General features: G+C 44.4%; 1 protein-coding gene across 2 annotated transcripts in view; it reads right to left on the bottom strand.

Moving 5' to 3' along the window:
• LOC102474830 (lactosylceramide 4-alpha-galactosyltransferase) overlaps nucleotides 1–18,189 on the bottom strand; it is a 69,961-nt gene that overhangs the window by 27,249 nt on the left and 24,523 nt on the right. For both annotated transcript variants that reach the window (XR_003547879.1, XR_003547878.1), the window contains exon 3: nucleotides 8,380–8,580. The gene's annotated coding sequence lies outside the window, so the exon portion shown is untranslated. The remainder of the gene's footprint in view (nucleotides 1–8,379; nucleotides 8,581–18,189) is intronic.

The raw sequence follows: 18,189 nt of genomic DNA, 5'->3' as shown, positions 1-18,189 counted from the left end.
AAATAAGCCCACGATGAACAGGGTCCAGGTCGGCTGCCTCCAGACACCCTACAGCCCTTGCAGCAGACAGTCGGGAGTCTTGACCATGGTCTCCTCAACTCACACCAGGAGCCTCCAGCAAGGACTTGCTGTCAGCCCATGGTGGAAAGAATGTTTTTTCCTTAGTTTCTTTATGAGCAAAGGTAATTGCCTTTGTGTTAAAATTAATACACAAAAAGCTCCACATTCTTTACGCCCCACTTCCTGAAATGTTCATGCCTCAGATTTAAGCAGTCTATTCCATGACATTATTCAGGATGAAAGCTAGTGTATCTGGCCAGCTGGTTGCTTTATTTGATGTCTTTGCTTATCGCTCCCTTCCTATTGGCTGCACTCCTCGGCCATGCCCTGCTAGGCAGACATGCTGAGTAAGTCACTTGCTTTCTTCTATTTTTTTTGTTTTTATTTTTACCATAGGGTACGCTCACTCATGGGAGAGAAACAGCCAGAGAGAGGGAAAGTGAGAAATCACCCTCCAGGGGGAATAGCTACACCACAGTCCTTTCTCCTCCATTCTCTTCTTGGGAATCTGGACACACACACATGGGCCTGGTGTGAGTTTCAAACCGCCAGGTCTGGGACTCCAACCATCAGCCACATAGAAATCCAGCACCTCAACCACCATGCCACCTGCTGGCCCCAGTAATTGCTTTCTTACCTCCTTGCCTTTACACACATTTCCTCAGCCATGTGAAAGTTTACTCCCAGGGCCAGAAGATTGTGTAGTGGTTACATCGCTGGGCTCCCACATGGCCAACCGCTATTCAAATCCCAGAACCAGTGGCTTGAAATTCAGGCTGGGTGTGTGTACGTAGATGCCCAAGATCCCAGGAGAATAGAGGAGAAGAGATTGCCACATAGCCATCCCTCCTCAGGAGTGACTTCTCACTTTCACTCTCACTGTCTATTTCTCTCTCGCTCCTGTGAGCACACACACCCTAAGGTAAAAACTTCTTTTAACAAAGTAAATAAATAAACTTTTTTTAAAAAAAAACAGCTTAATCTTTCATTTCATAAGTATGAACTCTTTGAAATTATCATGCAGTCTATGTAGTAACATTCTTGATTTATAATATGATTACACCTGGAAAGATACTTGTTCACTATTACCCTCCATGTGTACATATACTAACCGGCAGATTTGTAACACAGGGCAAGATGAAGGGGAAATAACATGTTTAGAATTGACTTTTACCGGCTGGTAGGATTTGGGGAAGGGAAAAGCTACGGAGAGTGTAGAATTGACCTTGAAGCATACTCCATGACAGCTAGTAAGCTGCTTGGTTTCCGAGTCTGGTCTCTGAGACTGATGGTTTGCTAACGCAGTCATCATGTCAGGCAATGGTCCTCAGCGTGTGGTACAAGCACCAGTAGTTTCAAATCTATCAACCTCACTTTGAAACTTGTTAAAATGCAAATTACTAAGTCTCACCTAGGCCTACAGAACCAGAAACTCAGATCCAGCAGTCTTTGTGCATTGGTTTTTGTTGTTCTATTCTGTTCTATTTTTAGATGGGATGTAGCTATGATCCTCCTGACTCAGCTTCCCAGGTAGCCAGACTACAAGTGCATCCACCAACTCCATTCTTTCAAAGGGTCTCACTAGTAATCTGTGTTTTAACCTGCCCTCCAGGGAACACATGAGCATTCTGATATTTGCAAACACTATTCTTTTTATTTTTTGGAGAGGTTTTTGCTATAGGGCGCGTGCGCTTGCCAGACAGACAGAGAGAGACAGAGAGACAGAAAGTGAGAAATCACCCCCCAGGGGTATGACCACGCCGCAATCCCTTCTCCTCCGTTCTCCTCTCGGGATCTTGGGCATGCATGCACATGTGCCCGGCATGAGTTTTAAGCCACCGCATCCAGGAAGTGAACCGTGGTCGACTACATGGGAGTCCAGTGACATAGCCATTACGCTAACTGCTGGTCCCTGCAAACACTATTCTAATGTGCTAGGAACTCCTGCAACAGCTCCAGAGTAAAAGCTAGGACCAGATCTTTGTCATCCTGGCTGGCATAGACCTTGGAACCAAGCAGCCCCTGTTGGCCCATTGTATTCATGACCACTCGAGGAACCCACTTTCTACCTGGGCTCACAGTCCTTGGCAGTCTAAATCCTAACTTGTTGGCTACTCTTCCTATATCCTCTCACCTCCGCTCGGCTTCCCCTCATACACTTTCTCTTCTTCCCATGTGTCATCTGATCCATGAAAGAGACCAAGTGGATGCAAACTGAAGCAAGCAGGATACATGTACTTTGCACCCTGCTCTCTTATGCAACCTCCATTTACCACGAAGCTAGCCAAGTAAAAGGAAACCTGACTCAGCCCTGTGAGCTCAGAATACACCAAGGATGCACCAAAAACAGCCAGGAAGCTTCCTCTCTGGGGAAAGACTGTAGGGCTTCTGGCTAGGAAATGTGTGTGATCTGGTTCCTTCAAGGTAACGAGAAATCAAATGATAAAAAGCAGTCATATTGGGGCCAACAGGTGGCATAGTGGTTCAGGCACCAGACTCTCATACGACCGACCACAATTTGAGTCCCAGACCCTGCAGCTTGAAACTCATGCTGGGAGTGTGTACATATGTGACCAAAATCCCAAGAGGAGAGTGAAAGAAAAAGGGATTGTGGCATAGCCATCCTCCCTAAGGCATGATTTCTCATTTTCAATCTTTCTGTCTCTCCAGGGAGCATATCACCCTGTAACAAAAAAGTCTCTCACACACACACAAAAGCAATCATAGCTTACATTTTAAATTATTCTGTGAAAATATTCCTGCTTGGTATTCCTGTGTGTAGCACTTTAAATATTTTTCATGTTTTATCTTATCCTAAGATTGATGCTATAAAATAGGATTTTAAAAACATCAAGAATTTGGGGCCAGCAGGTTGCATAGTGGTTAGGGGCACTGGACTCCCACATGGTTGACCATGGTTCAAGTCCTAAACCTGATGGCTTGCTTTTCCACTTTCTCTTCTCTCTCTCTCTCTGGTCAAATTAAAATAGCTAACATTAAATAAAATAATTACTTTTTTAAAAATTCAATAATTATTATTTTATTTATTTATTTTTAGTTTTTGCTATAGGGCACATACACTTGCCAGAGAGAGAGAGAGAGAAAGGGAGAAATCATCCTCTACAGGGGATGGTCCTGCTGCAATCCCTTCTCCTTTAGTCTCCTCTCAGGATTTGGGGCACACATGCACATGTGCCTGGTGTGATTTTTCAAGTTGCTGGATTCCAGACTCAAACTGCATAGCCAACGATATGGGATCCAGTGCCTTAATCACTATGCTACCAACTAGCCCCTATTATCATTATTTTAAAGTTAAAAAGTAAAAAAAAGTTCAGTTGTTCCCCAGGCTCAGCTAAGAAGGAGCTGCAGATCAGGTAGCTGTCGCTGAGGCCCACAGGACTAATCCCCGTACAGAAGCTGACATAGTTACAACACACAATATTTGTTTCTGTGTGTTTGTGTCTTCCACAATTATCATTTAATTCTGCCACAATCCACCCCCCTCACTTAGTTAAATTAATTATGCAGTGGCCCCAGATTACAGTGCAGCACGGTTGCTAGCATTCTAACTCCTGCAGTCTGCCCTTCTACACTGAATTCTTTCCTCACCTTTTGAACCTCTCGGTCAGATACTATGGCGATTCAAGATGTACAAGAACCAAGAAGACGAGTGTGGTTCATGCCCTAATTCTCATTTAACTCGCCTTTCAACCTATTTCCCACTAATTACAATTTTCCTTCTAGGCGAACTGGTCTGAACTTGCTCTTTCCTGCCCTCTTGCCAGTATTCCACTTGCCAGGTCCCTCCACTTGGAGGCTTCTTATCCTCTCAGTACAGTGAGCTCCATGGAGCCTTAAAAATCTAACTTCAAGAAACATCACTTTCCCATAAAGGTTATGATACCTGCCATGTGCTTCAAAATAATTCAGTTAGAGAGGAGGAAGTAGTTGGGGTAAGATGAAATAAGGTTTTAGTCACTTTTCTTCAACTGACAACTGAATATCTTGGTGGATACCTTATAAAGAATAGATATTTGGGCCAGTAGGTGGTGTGGAATTTAAGGTGGCCAGACCCCCATGACCAACTATGCAATTTGAGTCCCAGACCCAGCAGCTTCAAAAACATGCCAGGTGGGGAACCAGCAGTTAGCGTAATGGCTATGTCGCTGAACTCCCACCTAGTCCACCGTGGTTCGCGACCCGGACCCGGTGGCTTAAAACTCATGCCAGGTGTGTGTGCGTGCGTGCCCAAGATCCCAAGAGGAGAATGGAGGAGAAAGGATTGTGGCGTGACCATCCCCCCGGGGGGTGATTTCTCGCTTTCTGTCTCTATGTCTCTCTCTGTCTGGCGAGTGCACGCCCCTATAGCAAAAAAAAAAAAAAAAAAACATGCCAGGTGCATGTGTGGATTCCCAAAATCTTGAGAGGAGAATGGAGAAGGGGTTGCAGTGTGGCCATCCCTCCTGGGGGGTGGGGGTGATTTCTTAGTTTCCTTCTCCCTCTCTCTGTCTCTGGTGAGTTCATATGCCCTATAGAAAACTTTAAAAAAAGAAAGAAAAGAAAAGAAAACCATAAAGGTTTATTTAGTTCAGTTTTGGTGGTCCAAGTCAAGAGGTCATATCTGATATAGTCCTCTCTCCCTCTCTCTCTTTTTCCTTTCCTTTTTTTTAAAGAATTATTTATTTATTTAATTCCATTTGTTATTACTTTTTTGTTTGACCAGAGAAAGATAAAGAGAGAGAAAAGGGAAAGGGAGAAAGCAAGCCGCCAGGTCCAGAACTTGAACCATGATTAGCCATGGGAGTCCAGCACCTGTAACCACTACACACCACCTGCTGGCCCCTCTTTTTTTTTTGGAAAGAATCAGGTGTAGGTGAAAGATGTAACCAGACTAAGCCCCACCAAAAATGGAGGAAACACTTTGAAAAGCATTTGGAAAAGGAAAGAATGAGAACGTATAAGTACGGAGTTGGAAGACTTGCCTTCGGGTTCTCTGATCAGAAAGAAAGAGGACCAAGTAAGCCCAAGAGGCCAGTGAGATGGCTTCAGTGAGGCCAGGTTCTCTGTGTTTCAACTAATTAAATGAAACAAGCCAATAGAAAAGCAAAGGGTAGTTAATTAAGTAAAAGCAAAAGTGCACTCCGAGAGGAGTGAGCCAAGTAAAGAAGAAAAGAGTGACTCAAGGGCCCTTTCCACGAGATTTATAATTTCTTAACCAGTGTCCTGTCGGTTGATCATTGGCTGGGTCTACTGATTGCTTTCATGCCACTGGCTATATCAAGTGTGGTTTAATCAGCTAGAAATTCCACACTGGAATCTCCTGCCTACCTTACCTCGGACATAAAATTTTTCACCCTGATCTTTTTTCTTTTTTTTTTTTTCATCTAGTCACAAAGACGGATAAACCAGCCCCCTAACTGGCTTCCATTTTCTAGCTTTCTCCTTGCCTCCTTACCACCTTAACCAACCACACCACCACCTGCTGAATCTCAGCTTAGAGCCCAAGGCAGTGCCCCTCTTTATTTTTGTTTAGTGAGAACATAGGATGAGGTGGGGTGGGGGAAGAGACTGGAGAAAGAACAACACTGTGACATCAGAGATCAAGTTACTGAAGAAATTGTAAAATGAGAGGACAATCATCTTCTGCCTTCCTGGAGGTGAGCTGCTCACTCCCCTGTGGACTCCAAGAGCTGCTCTGTCTCCTGGAGAAGGATTGTAACTTTTCCTGTGCACCCTGCAGCTGCCCTGGGCAAAGTGAGACAATCGCGGAGTTCGGTCCTAGACAGCCCAACCCCGTATGACTTCCCTTCCCTGAGCTGCTAAGAAACACACTTTCAGGGCAGGATGGAGGGGCCTGTTAATATCTTACTGAAATATTTATTTCTACCTGGTCTTGATTTTTTTTTGCCTCTAATGCCCTCAACCCACTCCACTGTCTCTCCCAGAGGTGAAGGACCTATCTTTTGGGTTTCTGGATCATAACGTTAAGGACACTGTTTGGGTTAAGACACTGTTTGGGATAAATTAGGTGAATTAAGATGAATGACTTCAATAGTCATTCATTGCCACATTGGCTGGAGTGTTTGCTAGATTATCTTTTTTTTTTTTTTTTTTTTTTTAGAGAGAGATTTTTGCTATGGGGTGTATGCATTTGCCAGAGAAATAGAAAGTGAGAAATCACTCCCCAGAGGGGAGGGCCACACCGCAATCCCTCTCCTCCATTCTCCTCTAGAGATTTTGCGCACTCATGCACAGGCACTCAGTGTGAGTTTCAAGCCACCACATTCAGGACTCGAACCATGGTCAGTTACTCATGCAGGAGTCCAGCAACGTAACCATTATGCCATCTGTTGGTCCCTTTTTAAGTTGTTTTTTTTTTTTTAATTGGGAAAAGTCAGCATACAGATTATTATTGAATAGAGAATCTAGTTTTATTTATGTTTTTTTCTTGTAGAAATGTAGCAAATATAAGTAAGTTTCCAACTATATTTGCTTTGGTTTTATCTATGTATATGTACATAGAACAATTCAAGTTAAAATATTTATTTGGGGGGCCAGCAGGTGGCGTAGTGGTTAAGGCATTGGACTCCTACATGGCCAACCACAGTTCAAGTCCCATCCCCAGAGGCTTGAGAATCACATTGGGCACATATGTGTGCATGCCCAAAATCCCAAGAGGAGACTAGAGAAGAAGGTATTGCAGCATGGCCATCCCCCCTGGGGGGAGGGGGTGACTACTCACTCTTCTCTGTCTCTCTCGTGAGAGCATATGCTCTATGTCACATATTTATCTATGTATTTCTTTCAGCCTGAAATTCCAATTAAAACTTACCTTTTTTTTTCAAGCCTCACTTAAGTATCGCCTACATTTATTCTGTAATGTAAAAGAATAACCCAAAAAAGCAAGGGAAAGTTGAGAACAAGTGTGGTTGAAGTCTACCCTGGGTAGCTTTATAAGTGGGCCCCAACCAGTACTGATACCTATAATTACGAATGCACCACCTCCGCTTTTTATGGTGCTGAAAATGCCTAAAACTGTTTCCCCACTTGTCTGAAGTCTCAAGGCACTTCTGCCTTTAGTAATATTTACATTTAAGTGAGGTCTGCACATTTTAAAGGCAACCCTAGACGGGGCCAGCTGTGGGGGCACAGCAGTGAGGTAAAGCTGCCTGGTGCGCCCAGTGGGAGAGTCCCACGTTAGCATGCTGAGGTCTCCCTGTGCACGCCGGCCGGTGCTCGTGCCATGACCATGGCTGGCCGGGGCTCCTTCTTTCAGAAGAGGTAAGTAAGTAAACTTTAAAGAAAAAAAGAGGCTGAGCAGTAGTGCAGAAATAACTCCAGTGCCTTTTGAGGCTGATCCACACAGGGAAGGTTCCAGGTTTGAGTCCCAGACACCCTGAACATGTGCTCATGATCTAGGGTGGGCTTAAGCGGGGGTAGCTGGCAGTGCGAGGACCGAGGACCGTATTGGGGTGCCTGTCTCTGCCTCTCTGATTCATGAACGATGGAAAGGGATCAACTTTAAAATAGCCTAGAGATAGTTAAAAAACAATCCCCATAGCTGAAAGTTCTGGCGTTAAAATTCATCTTTCTATTAGCAAGAAGGGCCCAGCCGAGGCAGCTGCCGCGGTTTCGAACTCCGGAGTGTAATTCTCTGCTCCCTGCAGCAGCGCGAGGGCAGCCAGGCGCCTCCGTGCACAGCCATGGCAACCCGGCCGTGCTCAGCGGTGCCTTCTCCGGGGCTCATTTACCTTCTCCCACTGCTCTCAGCGGACAATTATAGCTCTGTTTCAAGTACAGACTGAAAAATTAACAGTCTCCAGAGTAATCAGGGAAATGATCAGGGCTGCAGCGGCCAGGGACTGAGCCTGGAGCGCCGGGCGGAAGTTTCTCCTGCCTTGGCCGGATACAATGGGCGGTCATTGTCTGCGCTTCCTTCACTCAGGCTAAGAAGACCAGGCCGAGTGATGCTGCAGAGGGTGTAAATGATGAGAAAGCCCTTCCCAAAATACAAGCCAGTACAGATATGCTACCATGATCTTTCTGTGGCCCTTTAATAACCAAGGCCTGGCTTCTTTAGGAGAATGGAAAGTTGTGCCTGGAGACCACTTTCTAAATTGCAGATGCGCTCTTCAAATCCACAACGGTGCCCCCCACCTCACCCCTCATTCAGAAAACGCATGAGCAGCTCAAAGATGAAGAGACTGGCTTTCTCCTGACCCTGTGGGGATGTTAAAAATAGCAGCGGAATTATAAAGAGGTATCTCAATCCTCCCGGAGAAAGAGCCCATACATAAATGCAGTGTGGTTTAAACTTACAGAGCTGGAAGACAGGGCCTCTTTCATCCCCGCCAGCGGCATCCAGATGCTTTCCTAATACAGAATTCACGGTTGCGCGGGCAGCAAGGAGATAGGGTCAGCGAGCAAAGGAGAAAAATGGGCAGAAGAGGAAGAGGAAAAAGAAGCAACTGGAGAAACGGGTTCAACTTTTCTCCACTCCAGTATTTTCTGGAAGAACACCTGTGAAGTGAAGAAACAAAAGATATGAAGTATTGTAATTAGTCTCCCCACTTTCCCTTCCCTAAGTGTTTTATTTCACAGGTTTCTCCTTTTCATTCACCAGTGCTTGTCAATGTGCTGACTGACTTAACATTGGCAAACCTGCAATTATGTAAGAAGGTCAAGTGCATTTACCTCTTGGAGGAGCCATCTGAAATAATGAAAGGTGAAAACTAGGGAGTCCCATCCTTTTTTTTTTTTTTTTTTTTTTTGAGAGAGAGAGAGATTTTTGCTACAGGGCACATGCACTCTCTAGAGAGACAGAGAGAGGCAGAAACAGAAAGCAAAAACTACCCCCGGGGGGTGGGGTGGGGATGTGATGGCCATGCTGCAATTCCTTCTCCTCCATTCTCTTCTTCGGATTTTGGGCACACATACACATGCGCCTGGCGTGGGTTTTAAGACTCAAACCATGGTTGGCTCTGTAGGAGTCCAGCAACATAATCGTGCCATCTGCTGCCCCACGCCCCATCCTACTAATGTCTCTTTTGTCCCCCCCCCCCCCCCGCCTCGAGTTGTATCTACTTGCATTTAAAATGTACTCTGTATGGTGCTGGCCCTTAGCATAGTAGGGTAGGTAAGCACCAGGGACTGGAAACTGAATCCACGAAGTTGACAAGGTTTGAATCCCGGTGCTGGCCCAGGCACATGTGCCCCAAATCCTGATGTATTGGAGAAATGGAATAAAAGGACTGTGCAGTGTGACCGTGCTGTGCTTTCTGTCTCTGGAGAGAGAGGGAAAAACATGTGATCCATCATTCTTAATTCCTGTGACTCATATTATTTGCATTTCTAGCCTAGAAACTCTTGCTTCCCCTAACAACCTGGAGTTTGAGACTGGCCACATGCTTCATCAAACGAAGTAACTGATTCTGAGAGCTCCTGGCAGCTCCTGCAGGAGAGCATGAGTTCAACAGGTGTGGACGGATCATCGAAAAATATCAACTCTCTTTTCATACTCGAGTGCATATAGAATTATTTGGAGAACTAGCTAAATGGGCTTATTTCCAGGCCTTATCCCAGTAATTGTGATTCAATTAATCAGTGGTTGGACAGTACTCCAAAATTTGAAATTTTAGCCTGTTGCCTGGGTAATTCTAATGTACATTCAAAGCACTTGCTGGCATTAAAATTTAGCAATCACTTAAATATGAATTTTTTTTCCTTTTTTTAATTGCCAGAGGATGCATGCACTTTCGAGAAAGATGAGAGAGAGATCGAATATCCCCCAGTGCAACATGGTCACACCACATTCCTTTCTCCTTCATTCCTCCATCCAGTTGGGATTGGGGGCAAGCAACCACCTGTGCCTGATGTATTTTTCAAACCAGGCCCATGGTTCAGACCATGTGGTTGACCATGCAGGCTCTGACTCCCTTAACCACTAGGTGACAGGGCTGGTAGAGAAAGAATATCTTTAAATGGATGGCAAGAAGAGTTACATTTGTTGCTCAACATTATGGGCTGGTAGCAAATAGAGTTTACAGTCTGTCAGGTCTAGAATCAAAACTCCCCTTCTAGGGGCTGGCAGGTGGGGTTAAGGCACTGGACTCCCACATGGTTGACTGTGTTTTTGGGGTTTTTTTTGGGGGGGGGTTTATTTTGGAGAGGTGTTTGCTATAGGGTGTGTGCGCTCACCAGAAAGACACACAGAGAGAGAGAGAGAGAGAGAGAGAAACAGAGAGACAGAGAGACAGAAAGCAAGAAATCACTCCTGAGGGGGGATGGCCATGTTGCAATCCCTTCTCCTCCATTCTCCTCTCAAGATCTTGGGCACACATGCATACATGCCCAGCGTGAGTTTAAGCCACCAGGTCTGGGACTCGAACAGCTGTTAACTACATGGGGGTCCACTGACATAGCCATTACATCAACTGCTGGTCCCCACTGTGATTCGAAACCTGGACCTGGTAGCTGGCTTTCTCACTTTCTCTCTTCAATCAAATTTTAAAAATAATAAAAATAGCAACTGGAATTAAATAAGCAAGTAATTCTAAAACAAACTTGCCTCTACTTTTTTACTAGCTGCAGATCTGTAGAAAGTTAGTGTTGGGCCAGCAGATGGCATGGTGATTAAGGTGGCTGGATCCCACATGGCTGACCACAGTTCAAGTCCCAGACTTTGTGGCTTGAAAATTATGCCAGGCACATGTGCATGCATGCCCAAAATCCCAAGAGGAGAGTGGAGGAGAACGATTGTGCTGTGGCCACCCTCTGAGAAGAGCGGATCTCTTACTTTCCCTCACTCACTCTTTGTCTTCAGTGAGCATACATGTCCCATAGCAAAGTTAATGAAAAAAAGAAAGAAGTTACTGTCTCTGAATCTTCGCTTACTCATGGGCAAACCGGGAGTGCTAACACCTATGACACTGTCAGTTACTTCTGTGAGGATTAAATGAGACAGTGTTTGTAAAGCAGCTGGGATACAGTAAATAAATGTTTATTTTCTGCAACAAAAGTTTATCTTTTTGTAAGTAGTTCACTGGGGCAGGTTGTTACTAGAGTAAATTATTTCATTCTTATTTTTTCTTAATTTTCTTTCATTTCTTTTCAATTCAGATGTTGAAAAAGAAGTCTTGTGAAAGAAAAGCAGCCCAGAGCAGTCTGTGGAAGGAATAGAAAGTCTATTTACATGTAAAGGCCTCAGTAAAGCATAAGCGTGAGACTTTGGTTATACCCCACATTCCTCAGGGTTATTGCCCAAGAGGCATGTTTTGCTAGTTGTTTTTGATCATTTGCTATAGGGCATGAGGACTTGCTGGAGAGAGACACAGAGAGAAAGTGAGAAATCACACCCTGGGGGTGGCAGCGATGGCCGTGCCATAATCCCTTCTCCTCCCTTCTCCTCTCAGTATTTTGGGGGAGCACACACACGCACCTGGTGTATTCCTCAACTTCCTAGGTCCAGGACCCCGACCATGCAATAGGCCATGTGGAATCCGGTGCCTTAACCACAACACACTGGCCTGAGAAGGCATGTTTTAGCTCACAGTACACAAACTGCGGTGCCGCAACACGACACCAATCCTTGTCTCCTTTCTCCTCCCCAATCATCTCGGGTTTGTGATGTAAAGAACAAGGCATAGCTAATGGGTTGCTTGGGTTATTTCAAATGAGTCAGTGTAAACTCAAACAACCTGGAACCTCTCTTCTGTGCTTTCTCTTTGACATCTAAACCACCTTTCTTGGTCACCATTTAGATGAGGCTGTGTCTGGGAAGCCAGAGAGTTTGCTCCTCTGGTCAGTCCTGAGCCCCGATTCAAATAAACCACCTTTATTTCATTTATTATGCCCTGACTTTCTTCGTAGGTTGATAGTCTCTACTATCTTTTGATAGGAGAGGATACTTAAGTGTTTTTTTGTTTGTTTTTAATTTTTTTTAGAGAGGTTTTTGCTATAGGGTGCGTGTGCTCACCAGAAAGACAGAGAGAGACAGAAAGTGAGAAATCACCCCCGGGGGGGGGATGGCCAAGCCGCAGTCCCTTCTCCTCCATTCTCCTCTCAGGATCTTGGGCACGCACGCACACGCACCAGGCGTGAATTTAAGCTGCCGGGTCCGGGACTCAAACTGCGGTCAACTGCATGAGAGTCCAGCAACATTACCATTATGTCGACTGCTGGTCCTGAAGATATTTAGGTTTTACACTTAATACACTACAATTATCTACCTTTACTTTATTCCTTTCCTTATTATAATGCCTCAGTTGTTTGAAAATGTAAATACTATAATACCGTAATTAATTTTAGAATAATTTTAGAATTTGACAGGTGAACTTGAAGAAGTTAATGCACCAACAGTATAAATAAAATGAAGGCCAAATTGATTTCCATATAAGAACAAATATTGAGGGGCTGGCAGGAGGCATGGTGATTAAGGCAGCTGGACTCCCATAGGGCTGACCATGTTTTGATTCCCAGACCTGGCAGCTTGCTTTCTCACTTTCCTGTTCTCTCTAGTCAACTTAAAAAAAATAAATAAATAAATAAAAATAATGACAATGAATAAAATTAAACAAAAAATAATTCTTTAAAAAAAAAGAATAAACATTAATTATTTAGGTTTACACAGAGGAACATTTCCTGAGATAACTTCCTGGTGTCTTTACTTCTGATTCTCTCTCTTCATTTTTATTTATTTATTTACTTTTAGGTTTTTGCCATAGGATGTTTGCACTCACTGGTGGGAGAGAGACAGTGAGAGAGAAAGTAAGAAATCACCCCCTGGGGGGGGTGGCCACGCCACAGTCCCTTCTCCTCCCTTCTCTTCCTGGGATATTGGGCACGCACACACACACGCCTGACATGAGTTTCAATCCACTGGTCCAGGACTTGAACTGCGATTGGCCACGTGGGAGTCCAGCAACATAAACACTGCACAATCTGCTGGTACCCCCCCTCTCTCTCTCTTTAAGTTTATTTATTTCTTCCATGAGAGAGAGACAGAAGGAGAGACAGCACCTCAAACAAGGCCTTGACGCTGTGATCTAACCCTAATCTCAGCCCTGGATTATGGGTTTGCAGGTACCCGGTGTACACAGGGAAGTCTCCAGGTACCCGGAACCTGCCCACATGGGTCAGCCTCACAGAGCATTGCCTTTTGCTGCTCCACTACCACCAGGCCCCCGTTACTTCTAAGTGTTACAATAAAAGGCTGGTATCATTTCTTGGGGCTTACGAAAGACATTAGGAAAGGGAACTGACCCTCCCCACCCCAAACCAAGGAATGGAAAATCAAAGACATCATAAAATATCATTTTCAACCTTATTTTGGATTTATTTTAGTCATACAGAAAATTTGCAAGGATAGCACAGAATTCCCTTTATACATTCACACAATAGGAAGTTTATTTTTAAAAATAGCCGTAAGTACTGTTATGTGTAAACATGAATCCTAACATTCTGGAAACATAATTTGAATGACTTAGTTGTTTGGCTATTCATCCTGCTTGCTTTTTCTATATCTACGTTTTCATTTCCTAGCCTCACTGTATCTCTCGACAAAGCTCTTCAAGGGATGCTAATGCTCTTTCCACCCTCCATTCTGAGCCTTGGGAGTTGTAGCATGTTGTAGTAGGCAAACTGGCCATGACCTGTAGAAGACATTATCCGTGCTGACCAGCAGAATCCCAGTTAAATGAGCTACCACTTAACAAATCCAAATAGGAAACATTCTGATTTCTTCCTATTCTTCCATAAACAAACCTTGGAAGCCTGGCTGTTAGTCAGACATTTTGGGGATTGATAAAATGATTTCTGCAAATAGGATAGGCACCAAATCACCTATCTACCTTCCTTGATAGAATCTAGCACTGTACTTATTTTTAAAAAAATAATTACTTATTTGGTTTTTAAAAAATTATTATTTTAATTTAATGAGAGAGAGAGAGAGAATGAGAAAATGTCTGATACCCGAACCGTAGTTGGCCATTTGGGTGGGAGTGCCCCAACCACCATGCCACCTGTTGGCCTGTAACCATGTTTTAAAATTAAATTTAGGGGCCAGCTGGTGGTATGGTGGTTAAGGCACTGGGTTCCCACATGACTGACCAAAGTCCAAGTGCCAGATCTGGTGGCTTGCTTTCTTACTTTCCCTTTCTCTCTTTCTCCATCTCTCTCAAAATTTTGAAAATAATTGGGACCAGCAGTTGGGCTACGTTGCTGGACTCCCATGTAGTCGACCATGGTTCGAGGCCGGGACCTGGTGGCTTAAACTAATGCCAGGTGTATGTGAGTGCGTGCCCAAGATCCCGAGAGGAGAATGGAGGAGAAGGGACCATGGCATGGCCATCCCCCCTGGGGGGTGTAATTTCTCGCTTTCTGTCTCTCTGTTTTGGCGAGTACATGTGCCCTATAGCAAAAACCTCTCAAAAAAATTTTTTTGAAAATAATAATAATAAATTAAATAAATAATTTTAATGTGATCTATAGTATAGATTTTATTTATTTTTTAATTTTTAATTTTTTGATTATCATACACATTATTATCAGCAGACGATTTTCCATTTTCGTGTCCGTTAAATGTTTTGCTTTCTTTCCCCCTCGATTCCCTCCTCCTCTCCCCATTGCCGACCCTCTCCTACACTGTCTTTAGTTTATTATGTTATTTTACTAAATTTAGGTTTAAATTCAATTTTTAAAATTTAATTTAGATTAAATATTTCAAATTTCATTTTAAATGTTTTTCCTTTATAGCACTTAGCCTCATGCAAGACACATTCTTACAGATCAGATTTTCTGGTATTAGCTTCTTACATCAGTATGGCCTTTTTGCCTGTGCAGGTTATTCTTGTTATTCTGACTCTGGCCAAAGTCATTATTGTAATCATCGAATTAGGAAGTAAATAAGTTATTTTAGGAAGACCAGTGGCATCATGGCTAATGCAGCTGGATCCCACATGCTGATTGTGCAATTCAAGCTCTGGACCCGATGGCTTGAGGAATATGCCAAAGGTGTGTGTATGTGTGCCCAAAATCCCAGCCGGAGAATGGAGAAGAGATTGCAGCAAGGCCAATCCCTCCATCCCCGAGTGCTTTCTCACTCTCTCTCTCTGACAAGTGCACATGCCCTATAGCAAAATTACCAAAAAAAAAAAGTTATTGTCTTCATATTAGATCTGTATTTTTTTTTTTAATTGCCAGAGAGCATATGTGCTCATCAGGGAGACAGAGCAGAAAGTTGCCCCCCAGTGTGGCATGGTCATAGCGTAATCTCTTCTCCTACATCTCTCCATCCTGTCATGATTTGGGACATATATGCACATGTACCACCAGGACCAGGATTTGGCCATGCACAAGGGCCACAGGGCTGGCTCAGTTTCACATTTTCTTAATAGTGGAGAGTGGACTAGGTAGTCTGCATGATGGAAAGGAAAAACATTTGCTTCGGAACCAGGCAGTCACTTGTGAGTTGCCACCCTGAATAACTTTGTAAATTTCTTTTTTGGGGAGAGTTTTTTCGCTATAGGGCGCATGCGCTCGCCAGACAGACAGAGAGAGACATAGAGACAGAAAGCGAGAAATCACCCCCCAGGGGGGATGGTCACGCCACAATCCCTTCTCCTCCATTCTCTTCTTGGGATCTTGGGCAGACACGCACACGCGCCTGGCGTGAGTTTTAAGCCACCAGGTCCGGGACGCGAACCGCGGTTGACTATGTGGGAGTCCAGCGACATAGCCATTATGTTAACTGCTGGTTCCCTATAACTTTCTAAATTTCTTACAGCTTCCATTTCTTTACCTTTTCACCAAACTGCAAGCTCCTCAAAGGTACGGAAGTTCTTTTGTATCCCCTGGAAATTTAGTATAGAATTGAGCAGGAAGTCACCTCTAATTGAGTGCATTACTATGTTATCATTTTCCCAGTTAACAACCAGTTTGATTTAAAAAAAATTTTTTTGGTCATAGGGCATGTGCTCTCACTAGAGAGAGAAACAGAGAGAGACAGGGAAAGTGATAAAGCACCTCCCAGGCCAATGACCATGCCACAATTCCTTCTCCTCCAATTTCTTCTTGGTATTTTGGCACACACACACCTAGTGTGATTTGCAAGCCTTTAGGCTCGGGACTCTAACCATGATGACCCCAATCATGGTTGACCATGTGAGAGTCCAACACCTTAACCACCACGCCAAATGCTGGCCCCAACTGGTTTGAATTTTAATGAAAGCTGCTCATGAGCTGATATTGACTCCAAAAACTCTCACAGTTGCAACATAGGCCACACAAGTTGAGTAAATATTTCAGCTTAAAAAAAACAGAGCCAGCTGGTGACATGGTGGCAACTGTAACCCACACTGGTCCACCCCTAAGTTCAAGTGTTAGAACTTATGACTTGAAAAACATGCCAGGCATGTGTTTGTGCATGCCCAAAATAGTGAAAGGGGAAATGAAGGAGGAGGGATTACAACATGGCCATACTCCTGGGGGGATGCTTTCTTACACACACACACACCCCCCCCCCGCATCCCCCCCAGCCAGTGCAAGCACCCTGAAACAAATCATAAACAAACAAACCAGAAAGTCTAGATATTTAATGAGATTCTTATAAAACTGCTCTCAGTGAACTGGGATAGTTTCACACCAATGAAGGTAAAGTTAAAAGTGATTTTAGAAACCAGCACAGGGCATAATGGCTATGTCGCTGGACTCCCATATAGTAGACCATGGTTCGAGTCCTGAACCCAGAGGCTTAAACTCATGCCAGGTGCATGTGCCTGCATGCCCAAGATCCCGAGAGGAGAATGGAAAAGAGATTGTGGTGTGGCCATGCCCCCCCGCAGGAGGTGATTTCTGGCTTTCTATCTCTCTGTCTCTCTCTCTGTCTTTCTGACACACACACACACACACACACACACACACACACACACAGAGATAGAGAGAGAGAGAAAGAGAGAAAGAGAGAGAGAGAGAGAAAGAAAGAGAGAGAAGTAAATATACCTAAGCGTACAACTCCATATAAGACCATACGTGGATCAAGAAACAGAACGTTACCAACACCCCAGGGGCCCAACCCTGGACTTTGGAGCATCCCAGTACCTGGCCTAGTTCAAAGCCACTTTAGTGGCAAATACAGTCTATGTACATACCAGACTGTTTGTCCGACTGCAGCCATCTCTACAATGGAAGAAGGATTTCCATGCTATTTCCTCAGCTCTGAGCATACTCCCCCTGGCCACAGATGCCATGAGAGCTGATGTAGTGGACACTGTGGCATACTGCCCAGGTTCCTCTTTCCACGAAGCAGGCATAAGCGGCGAGTGCTCTAACACACAACTCCAGGCTCTCTCTGCAGAGAGCCACCTTCCCAAGGACATTCCCCTTCCTTGGGTGACATAAATCGGTGATGGAGCAGTCCAGGGTACAAGGGTCAGGCCTTGTTTATCCAACTCAGGACACTAGCTCAGAGCTCCCATGAGGTCACCCAGTGCTATCACTGGGCCACCAACATAGCCGCCTACCTTCTACTTCTGCCTATTCCTGATTTCTTTCTCCCCTTACCATGGATCTGGTCCCATGCCCCCGCCCCCCAGTAAGCATCCTATACACCAAACTCCACCTAAGAGCCTTCTTCCTGGAGGCCTCGTCAACAGTCCACTGCCTTCACCTTTTTTTTTGAGAGTTTTTTCGCTATAGGGCGCATGCGCTCGCCAGACAGACAGAGAGAGACATAGAGACAGAAAGCGAGAAATCACCCCCCAGGGGGGATGGTCACGCCACAATCCCTTCTCCTCCATTCTCTTCTTGGGATCTTGGGCAGACACGCACCCGCGCCTGGCACATAGCCATTATGTTAACTGCTGGTTCCCTATAACTTTCTAAATTTCTTACAGCTTCCATTTCTTTACCTTTTCACCAAACTGCAAGCTCCTCAAAGGTACGGAAGTTCTTTTGTATCCCCTGGAAATTTAGTATAGAATTGAGCAGGAAGTCACCTCTAATTGAGTGCATTACTATGTTATCATTTTCCCAGTTAACAACCAGTTTGATTTAAAAAAAATTTTTTTGGTCATAGGGCATGTGCTCTCACTAGAGAGAGAAACAGAGAGAGACAGGGAAAGTGATAAAGCACCT

This window comes from Tupaia chinensis, unplaced genomic scaffold, assembly GCF_000334495.1.
Source record: "Tupaia chinensis unplaced genomic scaffold, TupChi_1.0 Scaffold145685_1, whole genome shotgun sequence".
Lineage (NCBI taxonomy): Eukaryota > Metazoa > Chordata > Mammalia > Scandentia > Tupaiidae > Tupaia > Tupaia belangeri.
The sequence above is the reverse complement of the archived record's forward strand: the minus strand, read 5'-3'. Positions and strand labels throughout refer to the sequence as shown.